At 40.9% G+C, this 13,350-nt stretch overlaps 1 protein-coding gene across 5 annotated transcripts in view; it reads right to left on the reverse strand.

Moving 5' to 3' along the window:
- BBX (BBX high mobility group box domain containing) overlaps window positions 1–13,350 on the reverse strand; it is a 149,964-nt gene that overhangs the window by 21,875 nt on the left and 114,739 nt on the right. The gene's annotated exons all lie outside the window — the stretch shown is intronic.

Genomic DNA, 13,350 nt, shown 5'->3' on the forward strand with positions numbered 1-13,350 from the left:
CTGTAAAAAACTGCTCCTCACAGGTACTCAAGAGCATAACCCATGCCAAGACATGATCTGAATGCCACAGATGTCTGCAGTGAAGTTAACAGAATCCATCTCAAAGACAATCCATCTCAAAGGTTCAAGTTTCTAATATTTGCCAAGAAAACTGTGAGATTGGCAGCAGCACTGGAGTGAGAGCAGGGCACTGCTCTGTATAAAACATTCTGCAACAGAAGATGTCAGCAAGTGGCTAAGAGACAAAATGTATTTAAGGAACAACAAGGGTCTTCGCATAAGCTTATCTTAGCTCACAGACGGACTGACAAGCAGAATTCAGCAATTCTTGACTAAAACCTAGTCTTACCTCTTTCGTCACTCTACATCAGCTCCTCTAAGAAAGAGAAATACTGCCTTTTACAAAATAACAAACCTTAAAAAACACCCCAAAGGCTGCAAATAAAAAAGCATAACTGGATCATAGCCGAAGACAAGCATGCTAAAAAAAAGGAAGTAAGCATGGGATAGGCTACCATGTCAGAAATACTGCCCATATAAATTCAGAGAATGAGAAAGGAACAGTTTAAATCTTTCTCAGCAGCTCCAGTGTTGATGTTCTGAAGTAACTTTTCACCCCAAACTGGAACATGATCCCAAATTTTCACTCAACTAAAGAGTTTATTTTAATCTTGTTCAAAAAGAAATTGGTCAGATAGCAATCACAAAACATATTTAAACTTCCAAAGTCTGAGCTCAGTGCCTAGTAGTCAACTATTTGTAATTTGCATTGATTCAATAAGCCATTCTGCTGATCCCACAGGGTATCACTAGTACATGAAGGCAATCTGCGACATCCTTTTCCCTCCTGTGATAAAGTGCTATGAAGCCTGCCCCATCTGTGATCACTATCAGCCAGGGTTAGAAAGAGGCTACAGGTAGCAAATGCTCAGGTAATTTTTTACAGGTGCCTGTCCAACCTGTTTTGAAATTGGAAATACTCATGATACCTGCACCAAGTTCTTGAGGTATTTTTTCCCAGTACATTGCCATCCTGAATGATTATGTATTTTTTCCTAATGCCTGCACTTCATCCCTCCTGCTGCATTTTCAACTCATTATTTTATTTACTCTCTGTCAGGTTATACCCCATCTCTTTGCAACAGTCCTTGATATATTTTCTGCAGCTCTTACTGTATCTACAGTGAGCTTACTCTTCCCTTCAGTTCATTTTAATCTTTCTCCCTGTTTTAAAGACTTTTTAAAGACATATCTGTCACTTTTTCAGTGGTTTGACCAGCAAAAATTACACACACAGAACTGAGCCAGAGTGCAAACAACTGCTCTTTAAGAAGGCCTAAGAAATGAACAATTCCAATCTCCTGCACTGAGACTGGTGGTGTCACACAGGAGCATCCAGCCCCACAAACTGTGCACAAAAGCCTAACTGTTGGCCTAAGTCTGCATGGTCTTTGCCTTTCACGTTAGTTTGAAACTGTTTATTGTTAGTTTTGTAGATTTAATGAACTTTCAATTCAAAGATATAGCTAATAACACCTTTATATTTTGCTGGCTTTTTAAACTGTTCATTGTGTGAGAATGTGGACTAGATGAAGAAAATAGCTGTAACACACTTCATCTTGTTAGCAGTTACCCTTTGCTCTTCTGTTTGAATGGGAAGGATCTTTTAATGTTTCATTGTCTAAGAATACAGTCAGATCTAGTACATACATGCATAGACATGTGAAATTTTCCAAACTTTAATTTGTTTGTGATTTTAATTCACCTATGTTCTCCTGTAAAATATTTTTGAACTTGTGCATGTTGCTAATTTGGAAAAAAAGCACACAGTTTTAATTAGCATTTTGAAGTGCTTAGCTCTAGCTGCCAACCTCTCCAGAGCATAGCTTTGCTGTAAAACTGATTTTGTTGTAGAGAGCGCTCAAGAGAAAGCACAGGAAAAGATCCACCCTGTAACAGTCCAATTAAGTAGAAGCACCAATGACTGCAAATGTGACTTTCAAGTAACTCAGCTGGGCCAACAGTGAGATGTTCAGATAAGCTTTGTGCATCAAGACCAGGATGTTAATTGGAATGTATAATTAAACAGGCAGCTTTCTCTCCAGATTTCTTATTTGGGAATTCGTAAGTGTTGATTATATTTTAATGTAATGGTCTGGTTGTAGTCCAACACTATCTGTTAATTCTGATTTGCTCTAATTAGCATTTTGACACTGCTGTCTACTTCTAGTTTGATTGAGTTTATAATGGTTTTAATCTTAGTACTACAAACCACTATTTTATTTTTTTTACATTTAATAAAAACATTAAGATATGATTTCAAACAATGAACAGCATATGATTAAAAGAGACTTGATTTGGTATGCATTTAATTAGATGTGTTGTATGTCAGGTCACTAGAAATGAACTTGATTGATCACTACAGCTGAGGTTCCCTTTTATATTTTTCTTTCTTATATTGTATGTGTCAAAAAAATAAAGAGAAAAAAAACCTTGAAAGGTAAAATAGGCAATAGTGGAAGACATAAGGAACATATGATGTTACCATGTTTGACTAAGAAACAGCAGAAAACAGCAGGTGGCTGTAAAAGCTCAGATGCAGTGAGTATATTCCCTCTCCATGTTTTTATATTGTTTTATATTCCCTCTCCCAGGTTTTTATTTTAATCCTTGAAATAAGACTTCAAAGTCATCTACTTCCCTTTTTTCCTCTAGCTCGAAAAAAAGCTCTTTATCACTTCAACATAACATTGCTGCCATACAGTCCTGAAGAAGGAAGAATTGAAGGTGAACAGTGATATTTTGTGTGTGTGGGTGCAGGGTGACTGTTGAAGGGAAGAGCATATTTTTCTCTTCTCTAGCAGTCTTAGTGGACACTGGGTTTAGAAGTCATTTCACTGACTTTTTTACAGAGTATTATTCAAGTAGACATAAAACCTGACTTGGACATCACACAAAGGCTTGACTGGCAAGACCCTTTGCGCTGACCTCTAGAGGAGAAAGGAGTCCATGTTTCAACAACTCTATATCTAAACTATGTGCACTCTATATCTAAACTATGTGCTCCTGCACCTTCTTCAAGAGGAACAGCATCCCACTGCTTCAAGTGACAAAGGTATATCCATGCAGAAGCTCCAAATCAGGACCTGGTTTTGTTCTGCAGGAAAGATAGGACTAGCCAGGTTTAATTCCCTGTAATTTTCTTTAATCCATTTGATATCCATTCTGCTTCCACACTGTCCTGCATTCAAGAGCTGTCCCAAGAGGAACTCAGCTAATTTTCAGGGGAACACTGTCTAGACATGCAATGAGGTTCTGCAGTTACTGAGCAGTCCTGCCAACACGTCTCCATGACAGTGGCATGGGCAGAACTACCAGGCTATCTTTGCAAGCAGAGTTGAGAATATGCCATGAAGGTGTGGGCCTTCAGGCATGCCTACACCACATGGCAGAAATGACTCAGAGAGACATATCCAGAGGTCAATGCCAGATGGTTTCCTCAGCTAGGTTTGTTAAAGGTCTGCACGGACAGTTTAACCTATTGCGCAGGCATGCAGAGGTTCCCCCCTATTTTTGTCAACAAGAAAAACAAAGTCAATTGAACAGACCACACCACAGCTCTTCAGATGAGCTTTTCAGACCAAGCCCCAAACACAGATTTTACAGAATTTCTTTAGTGATGCCTGTTATATGAGAGAGCTGCACTAGTTTAACCACACTTAGCGGAGAACAAACTCTCTGTGGGTCTAAGCATGCTGGTATCAAGGAAGAAAGGTGGGCTTAAAAGATTTAATTGTCTTTATGAAGATAAACAGTGAAAATCTAGCCAGACAGAGCACCACTCAAGTCATCACTGTCTACAGAACCACTTTACCAAGGAAGTGATGCCAGACTGACCTGGCAGAAATTCCAGCACTTCTGACAATAGGAAACTGCTACAATACTGCTTTGGGGCCAGGCAGCACAAAGAGATGCAGCAAGGTCTGGGGACTAACAAGCAGAGATACAAAGCAGCAGATGGTCAAAGCAGGTGTAAGAGACAGTGGCCTGCGCAGGAAGCTCCACTGCAGGAGCCTGTTCTGATCCAGCTCTCCTCCAACCAGAATGGTTGCCAAGGGCACAGAGCTACTGGTTCCCTCTGGGGTGCAAGTGCCACAAAACAGGGCTCTGATGTGTGTGGGAGAGCTGCTGTAGGAGCAGGCACAGCGACAGGGCTGCTTCATGTGTGAGCCGGTGCTGAGACCGGTGCACGTGTTCATCCTCTCTTCTCCTCTTCCTGTGCCAAGGCCCATGTTACAGCTGGCTGCTGCACAGACTATGCAAGAGCCTCAGCACAGCTCACTAAGTGTACCTGCAAAGATGCAATCACTGTGACTTGTTACTTCAAGTACTGCATCCCATCAGAAAGCCTTTCTGGTGTGGCAGAAAAATAAAACTCCCAGATGAGTGTTAACTTTCCCAAACAGGCATGGGTCCAGCTGTGCTTCTGTCAGCCTTCCTAAGGAGGAGATGTATCTATTGACATATTAAACAGCATTACTCTGTGCTCTCTGTAGCATTTCACTGGGGTTTAACTGGGCTGTACCCTGCTCTATGAACAGCTGCAAACTCTTAATATGGTGACGTGCACTGGTGCTGCTGTGTACAGTGTGGTCAAAATTCACTCAGATTTTCATACCAGAGACACATGGACAACACAGAACAATCACATTAAATCTGCCTCTACTGCACTTACTTTCCTTCATTCCTAACAGATGCACACAGGCACACACACTTTTCAAGATGAAAAAACATGAAGCCAGCATGACCTCTGCTGACAGCAATCCTTCCAAGTGTCTCCTCTGCAGCTATACAAATATTCAAGCTCCTTCTTTCTGCAAAATTAACTTCATAAAAACCAAAACCGCACATTAGTTAGACTTGACACACCACAAGTACAAACTAACCACAGAAGGGAGTGGAAGTTTTCATTTATTGTTTGATTCACAAAATGTTAAAATAAATATTATCTGAATTGAAATGAAGATTCTGGGACTCCCATATTGAATGTTGCAGAATATGAGACAGCTCAGCCACACAGTTAGGGCCAGTTGTCTAGGAACTCCTGGATAGAGGATGAAGATCTGCAGGCAGCATATGAGGGAGAGGCTGTCCAGCATTTGCTGAGGCCATGCCCATACTGCCCTTTGCTGATCAACATTTTGGTTTCAGTCACTAACAGTACATTTCAGAGTAGGCAAGACTCCAAATTTTCTCCCCTCTGTAATTCAGGGGAAAGTGCAGTTCCCCATCAATATACAGACATCCTTTCCTCTGATGATTATATGTGAGCTGTGTAAGGCTCCTAAGTTCATGTCTTTGCTTTAGTCTTGGGAGGAACTTAGCAAGCTGGCTCTGCCCCAGCAAATGCACAGACACATCTTTAATGTTTAGAAACTATGACATTATTCACATGCTTAACTTCCAAGGACATGCCTCTGTGCTGTGCTGGAACGAGGCCAGGGTACTCAACACTTGCCAGGGTTGAATCTTTGATCATAGTGCACACTTCACTTTGTATCAAAACAGGCTGGCTTCTTTTAAACAAATGCAGGGTTTGACATTTTGTTTACTCACATTTTTATCTGCAAATTTTAAGGAATTTATATTTTTTACTCTTTATCATCTATTAAATGCTTCCTGTTTCTTTACCATTAGGAGAATTTAAACATTCATTTTTCTTAATAATTTGTTTATTTCTCCATAATTTGTCTATAAATAATTCAGGAACAAAATGTGAATGATGCCAAATAAAAATTATGCTAATGTGTGATGCCTTTTTTACACCAACATGGAAGCAAGATAGTTACTTCTCATAAGCAACTGCCACAACATATTCGTTGTACAAATACAACAAGACAGAGCAAGTAATTTCCAATTATTTGTACTATGGAATGCAGAAGAGCAGGCAGAGCCTATGTGGGAAAATAGCATATGTGCAACAAAGATGACAGAAAACACAGCACCAGGAAAGGAGAGGAAATTACATGGCCAAGTATTAGGAAAAGATATTAACCATTAAGGTAGCTGGGGAAACTGGAGATGGGAACAGCAATTTTATTATCTTAGAGATGAACATGGGTGGGGAAGAAACAAAACAAAATTAATGGAGTTAAGTAAGCAGAACTAGAGAGGTTTTTCCTACATTACAGGAACAATGCAGGAGAGACCACCACTGTGGAACAGACTGGGCATGACTTTAATAGTGTGGGCAACATGATGATAAAAGAAAAAGCGCCTAGGGAAGCAGGCTAAGCTATAATCCTGTACATACTGTACACTCAAAAATGCCTCTCAACAGTTGTGAGTTCCTAGTGTGCAGAATTATGATACTGTAACAAGAAAAATATTTTAGAGATAGCGGGCAGACAAGGTCCAGAACATAACTTAAAAAACTGCAGAAGGTATTTTCAGTATGAAGCAAACAGAAAGCAGGTTTAAGATCTCTACAGAGGCAGGGTTGGATGCTGGTATTTCTGAGATCTGGTACAGAAACAAGCGTCTTACATCCTGACCAGGCTCTTGCACCTTGACCAGCTGCAGTCTGCAAAGTTCCCGACAGCAAGAAATCACAGGAATAGTAGATAGGGACATGCAAAAATGCTCTGGCAAAATAATATGGTCACTGATACAGAAGAATGCAGATAAGAGCAACCTAAGGACTACAGAGCTGTGAGCCGTAGAAAATAAAGGTTTTCGGGGCCTACTGCAGAACTGCCCTTGCTTTGTCAGCTCTGCTGCATGGCATCTGGAACAGGGAAACTGTAATTAAAGGGAAATGCCAAGTAAAAACAAAACAGCATCATACTGGAGTAAAGTAATATTAGCTGGAGCCAGAAGGCAATGGAATCACAGAAGACAGGGAAAATAAGGAACCAAAGCAGTCAAAGACTAGATAGCTGAGGTGTCTCTGCCTAGAAGCATTTCCCCAAGACTGAATTGAGAAAGAAGGAAGCTGAAAACCTTAATTAAGCAATGCACCAGTACCTGTGTCCGGAACATTAAGCTTCTTTCTGTGCTTAAATTTGCTGACAATTTTGTGGAATAAATTCTTTTTCTGAGACTGGAATGAACCTACAGACAACATTAATAATACACACTTTTAATCAGAAGCTTGAAAAAGAGTACAACAGTCACACTAGGTACTGCACAACCTCCCCTTCCTATAATACAAGTTGCCATTTGACAGGGAAACACAAAACCTGACCTTCTGCCTGGAGGGACTGTGGAGGCTTTCAGCAAGCTGTAGTTCAATCCACCACCTCCCCATGTTTAAGTGCATACAATGCATTTTGGGGAATGAAACCCTTAGGAAAGCCTAGCCATACAAAACAGGGGGGTTTTCTCGCTTACCTAAATATTTACTCTCTTTTGCACGTATACTGGGCTTGGCTGGCAGGGAGTAAACTTAACAGCACTGGAAACACACGCATGGTTTAGTTACTGCTGAGCAGTGTTTACAGATCATCATGATCTCTCTTATTCTGGCACCCCAGGAAGCGGGCTGAGGGTGCTCAAGAGGCTGGGAGGGGACACAGTGGGGACAGCTGACCCACATGGGCCAAGTTGCATTTTGCACCACACTCAGCACAAAACTGTGTTGGGGAAAGTCTTTTTTAAAGTTGTCCATTGCTCAGGTACTGGCTGGACATCAGTTTGCTAGTAGTGAGTGCTGGCTTTGGCATTACTTGTTTCCTCCCTCCAACTTATGAAACTGTCTTCTTCTTGATCCAGCGTAAGAGTTTTGCAAAACTACACCCAGGAAGTATTTTTCCTTGTTTTTGCTCTTCCTATTATCTTCTATATCCCACTATAGGAGGGAGCAACAGGGTGGAAACATACTTACCAGTCAGGACCTACCCACCACAGAATGCAAGAGCTACAACTGCCTTTCTGGTGACCAGAAATGAGATATATTAAGTCCAAAAGTTAAAACCTCCAGAGGAGGAAGGTGAAGTTAAGTCCAGCTCAGGGTATCATTCCTACTTTGTTCATGGAGTCTTTACTAGGAGCAGTCAGAAGACATCTTGTGTGACACTGGACAATGAAATATGGCACTATCAGATGTCATCAAGAAGTTAGCCTTTGCCTCATTAGGGGAGCAGTCAGATATAACAGCAACACAGGCATAAGAGATGCATAATCTCCACAATGCAAAGCAAATTTTAGGGAGTTTACAGAAACTGAACTTCAAAATCTTATTTCTAAAGACACAGTGGACAAACAATTCTTCAGACTAGTTCAGAACAGACCAGCCCAAACAGAAATTAGATGCTATGCATGTGACATGATTTATAGCCTAACAAGCAAGTGTCCTTCCCATCTCTAGCTCACCTGTAACAAGATTCTACCCACCACAAATACTGGCCTTTTCCACACCTCCTCATCCTTAAAAGTAACCAGACACAAACACTGGCTACTGGGTCACAACTGCAACCATACCGGAAATGTGCAATCAGGGTAAATCTACTTATACATCTGCAATTCACCATCTCAGACTCCATATGCAAAGAAAAAAAAAAAAAGAGTAAAGTGTGTAGCACATGGAAGAAGTATTTAGTCCTATGAAGTGAAAGCCATTCAGACACTAGGCTGTCTCATTGTCCTAGGTTACAATATAAAGATGTATTCTCTTCCCATCCCCAAAAGCTGTTGAAATCAGGAGGAGCATTGTTTTTCCTTATCTCCTGTTAATGGGCCCATCAATGCCTTTCCACATGACTCAGAGATAACTCCCTCCAGGATCCATTTCTGTTTAATGGACCCACCACATGACTCACAGAACGATTTCAGCCTATTGTGAGATGCTCCACCCAGGGGGGAGGAGCTAAGCATCCCCACCTGGATATAATCTAGGGTTTGGGACAGAGCAGTCAGTCCACTGGACTCCCAGAGGAACAGCTGTCTTTTCCACCGGATCTTCAGAGGAAGACTACATCCTTTCTACAGGATCACTGCTCCAAAAGAACCACATCTGCCACTCCAGGAGGACTGCAGCCACCAATCCAACTGGACTGCTACCAACACCCTGAACAACAGGGTGTCAGGTTCTATTCTGACTTTGTCAGTGGTTTTTTTCTTTTCTATTATTGCATGTATTATGGTTTTCCTTTTTCCTAATAAATTGTATTTCCAATTTAGAGTCTCTCGCTGGTTTTGCTTTCAAACCAAAACATTAATCAATACTGAAAATTACTGAGAGAAAGCTAAAATTCAGACAGAGGCAGGCATAGAAACTTTAGCATCTTGCCCCTGTTGGATTTGTGGCTCACTGCTACTTCTTTCTCAATATGGAAGAAATCAAAACTTTGGAGAAAGATTAATAAGCTTCCAAAAATCTAGAAGCCAAACAACAAACCAAATAAAGTCAAGCAAGAGATCATCTTGGGCAACATCACCTTGAATGTGAACAGCTTTACTAGAATCTGTATAGGAAACACTTGAGAGTACAATAGAAGAGGCCATATTCACTCAAACTTACTGAAGTGTTGCTCTGCAAATTTTACAACAGTTTCCTAAGTATCACAGAGGACTAGTCTAGTGTCAGAGCAACAAAAATGTAAATCAAGGAATGAAAAAGCTCGGAGAGCTTGAGCAAAAGCCCAAGTGAAAGGACTAAGCTTTTCTTGAGACCAAGTTCAGATACTTCATCCACATCAACAGAAACAAGTCTTTCCACCAGTTCCACAAGAAGACAGAGGTACGTAGCTACATGATTCTTGTGACATTTGTTACTATTATTCTTTACTTAGCTGATTAGTGATTTTTTTCAGGTGCTTGGAAGAAGCAATATGTAACATAATCACCCATGTCTCAATTTCTACAGCTCAACCTGCACAATACAAACCACTTCAATCACTATGACAGACAGTGAGCCAGTGTCAGCAACTCCAAGCAGAATAACTGAGATGAAAAACTCATATGACAAGCACTGCACACAGGGGGAAACCTGTGTCTTTCATCTCCTTTTTTCCCCACATCAAAGGCACATCATCAGCCTGTATCTGCAAAATGCCATTTTCTTATATGGAAAATTGAAGGAATTTAGTAGAGCCAAAAGAAAATCTGCCCTTCAGTAAGGAAACCTTCTATTTTCTTCCCTTTTAGCTCGTGTGAGCTCCTGCCCAGTGAGACAGTGCCCAGTGACACTTAGTATACCCTTTGGCCAGAAATGCATTGAAAGAGAAGACTGGCTAATAGCTAAATAAGTCAACAGTTCATACTTGGACTTAACAATGTAAATCTGACTCCACAAGAAACTTCATCCACACCCTCTGCCTTAACAGCCACCATGCTGGAGTTGACAGAATGCCTGGCTGGGCCACACCTGCTTCATGGGGACAACAGGCAAGTATTCCAAGACTTTGAACAAATGCCACTTGTGAACATTCAATCCAGAGAAAACCCATGACTGAAAAAACTAACCTGAAAGTCTTGCTGTTAGGCAATGGACCCTAGATGTGCCTTGCTACAGAAAGCTGAAAAAAACCTTTTCATTTTAGTTTACTTGACATTGTGGTACAGCCATCTACTAATCTTGCTCTGTTGGAAATGTTCTATACGGTTATTCCTCTCCCTAGCACTTCAGAAACTGCCACAGGATTTAATCCCTGGCTTGTCCATAGAGCTCACTGAGGGCAGTGGGACTCTTCCTGGGAATACTTGATATGGCCAGTGGCAGCTGCCTGGGGAAGCAGCAGGCAAGAAAATGAACCATAACTGCACTTCCTCCAAATTTCTGGGCATAGGCTCCCTTTGCTCTCATAACGTTCCCTGTTTTAACGGATCTGATCAAATAGAGAATGTTTCAATAAGATCCTAACAAAATCAGGACAAACAGTTTGTGCATTTCTGCATCTCTCAGAGGAAGGCACTGTATTTTTAGGTCATGATCCTTGGAACATTACAGCACAAAATCTCCAAGCATCTGAATGTTTTGAACCAAGCCAAAAAACCCCCAGAGCTAAGATCAAGAGGAATGCCACAAAGCAGCATCCGTTTTAAGCTGATGTTTTATTTCTAGTCCTAGAGGCCACAGACAAAAAAGCCAAAAAAAAGTAGACAATCTCTTCCCCAAATAAAAGCACACTGTGCATTCCCCTCTTTGCCTTCCCAAAATGAAAGCTTTAGTGCAATGCGTAGTGTATAAGTGAGCATTTCTTCAAAGTACAAAGCAGAAATAATGACTCTGCCTGTTGCTCACTTTTGCATACAAGCATATTAGTGACTCACTGCAGACAGCTGACTTCTGCATGGTGGGATGTTTTGGCACATATGCCATTGGAAAGAAGGAAAAAAAAAAAGGAAACAGTCACAGCTCCAGTAAATGTCGGAGCAGGCCATCTGCACAGATTCAGTATAGCTGTATTCTTCAGCCATTTTGTGGCATTATTATTGTGTGTGCACATTCCCAGTTCAGAACGCTTGATGTGGATTTTAACAAAACTTTATAGCTTGTTCAGTCCTATTCCCATTGAAGAAAGACCCCCAATCTGAATTCTGCCCAGTGGGAGCAAAATTTAGACAATTTGGAAACTCTGGGGAAAAAAAGTGCCTCTCATTCAAGAGAAGGTTCAAATTTTCCTTTATACATATGGATGTGAAACAGCTTTCATGTTACAGGGTTCCTCAGGTGTTTTTATGCGAAAGAACTGGATGAAGTGTGGACTGGAAATGACAAGCACAACAGCAGTAGTCAGTGGGCACTGCCCTACTGATTTTCCAGAGCAGGAAAACATCCTGACAAATCTGGCTGTGTGGTTAGGTGGCAGATCGTGCCTGTTGTAGGTATAGGCTAATGACATTTGATAGAGAATCAATCCAGCACAAAATAAAAGTTAAAGCAGTTAACATTTGGGGGTGGGGTGCAGAGAAACACCCCAAACCCAACAAACAAAAACATTTCTCTGTTTTTATTCACCCAACATCCTGAGGAAGGCTTATAGTGCAGCACTCCAACATATTTTCTAAATTTTACATATTCAGTAGACATCACAAACTTCAAAAAATTAAGTAGTTACCTGTGCTGACTGAAAATGAGTAGATGGTTTATGATCCTGCACACACTCCTTCAGAAAAAGCAGCGTATCATCTCAAGGAGTGTTTACTTAAACATATCCCTACTGATTTTTATCTGTTATTTGGAAACATCCAGAGGCTGAAAACACTTGTAGACACTATTTTTGCTGATCAACTCTTCTAATTACCTGGCAGAGACACACCCAGGGTAAAGCCTCACAGCAGAAACATCTCCAGACAACACAGTAATGCAGAGCAGTGCGAAGCTAAGGTCTCCCACATCCACACACAGTCACACTCATAAGATTATATTGACCCTTCATGGTTCATGCTCATTGCATAAAAATGCTACTTTTGTTTAATTCTAATGGTGTAAAAAAGCAGGACAATTCAAAGACCCATAACCACACCAAACCAAGCTCTATTATTTTGCATGATATGCCAGTTTCACTTCCTGCAGTACTTGTAGTAGCCTCGCACACAGATCTGCTTGTGCTATACTTTTGGAGACCAGGATTCTCTAAGAGTCTTTATATTCATCACACTTCACCAGACAACAGCACAATGAGGCTCAATAAACTGTCAGTACATCACAAACTAAATTGAGGATTCAGCTTAATAAATGTTCGACTCAACAGGAACAAACCTAACTTACTAAGCTAGTAAGCTCGCCTATATTCACTTTTAGGTCAGATAACTTCAAATCCAAAACTCACATCCTAAGAAAATAAAACACATTTAAAATTGACCTACTGCCATCAAATATTTACTTTTTAGCAATCCCTCTTTTTCAGAAGAAAAATGGTTTGCTGGAAAGTTTTTCAACTACCTCTTGAGAACTGACTGAATCTTGCTTTTCAGAGAGTTGGAATGACCGCCACAAAACTATCAGCTTGCCCAGCTTAAGTGTGTGAATTCAACATTCACTGGAATTAGGAGCAGGTATCACTAGCTCTGTCTGGATTTAAGTTTGAGGCTGTGGTTAGATGTTCACTACAGAAGGAGCAGTGTTACTATCCAATATTCCTGCCCTGGGGCTGCTTGTTGCAACCCCACAGCTCAGTTGGTGGAAAAGTTCATGTGATTGTTTACCATCTGCTCAGTGCAAAGTCAGCTGGCTTAATTTAAAGAGCCCTTATTGTCAGCCAGAGGCAAATGCTCCATGACTGTCTCTGCAGGGCTGTGCCAAAGCTACTCATATCCGGCTTGTAACCAGCCTGCAGTTATGTTTTTGACCTTCCCTTGAGACAAAGCCGAATATATTCCAAAGCTCTTTAAGCGATGCTAACTAAG

This window comes from Melospiza georgiana, chromosome 2, assembly GCF_028018845.1.
Source record: "Melospiza georgiana isolate bMelGeo1 chromosome 2, bMelGeo1.pri, whole genome shotgun sequence".
Taxonomy (NCBI): Eukaryota; Metazoa; Chordata; class Aves; order Passeriformes; family Passerellidae; genus Melospiza; species Melospiza georgiana.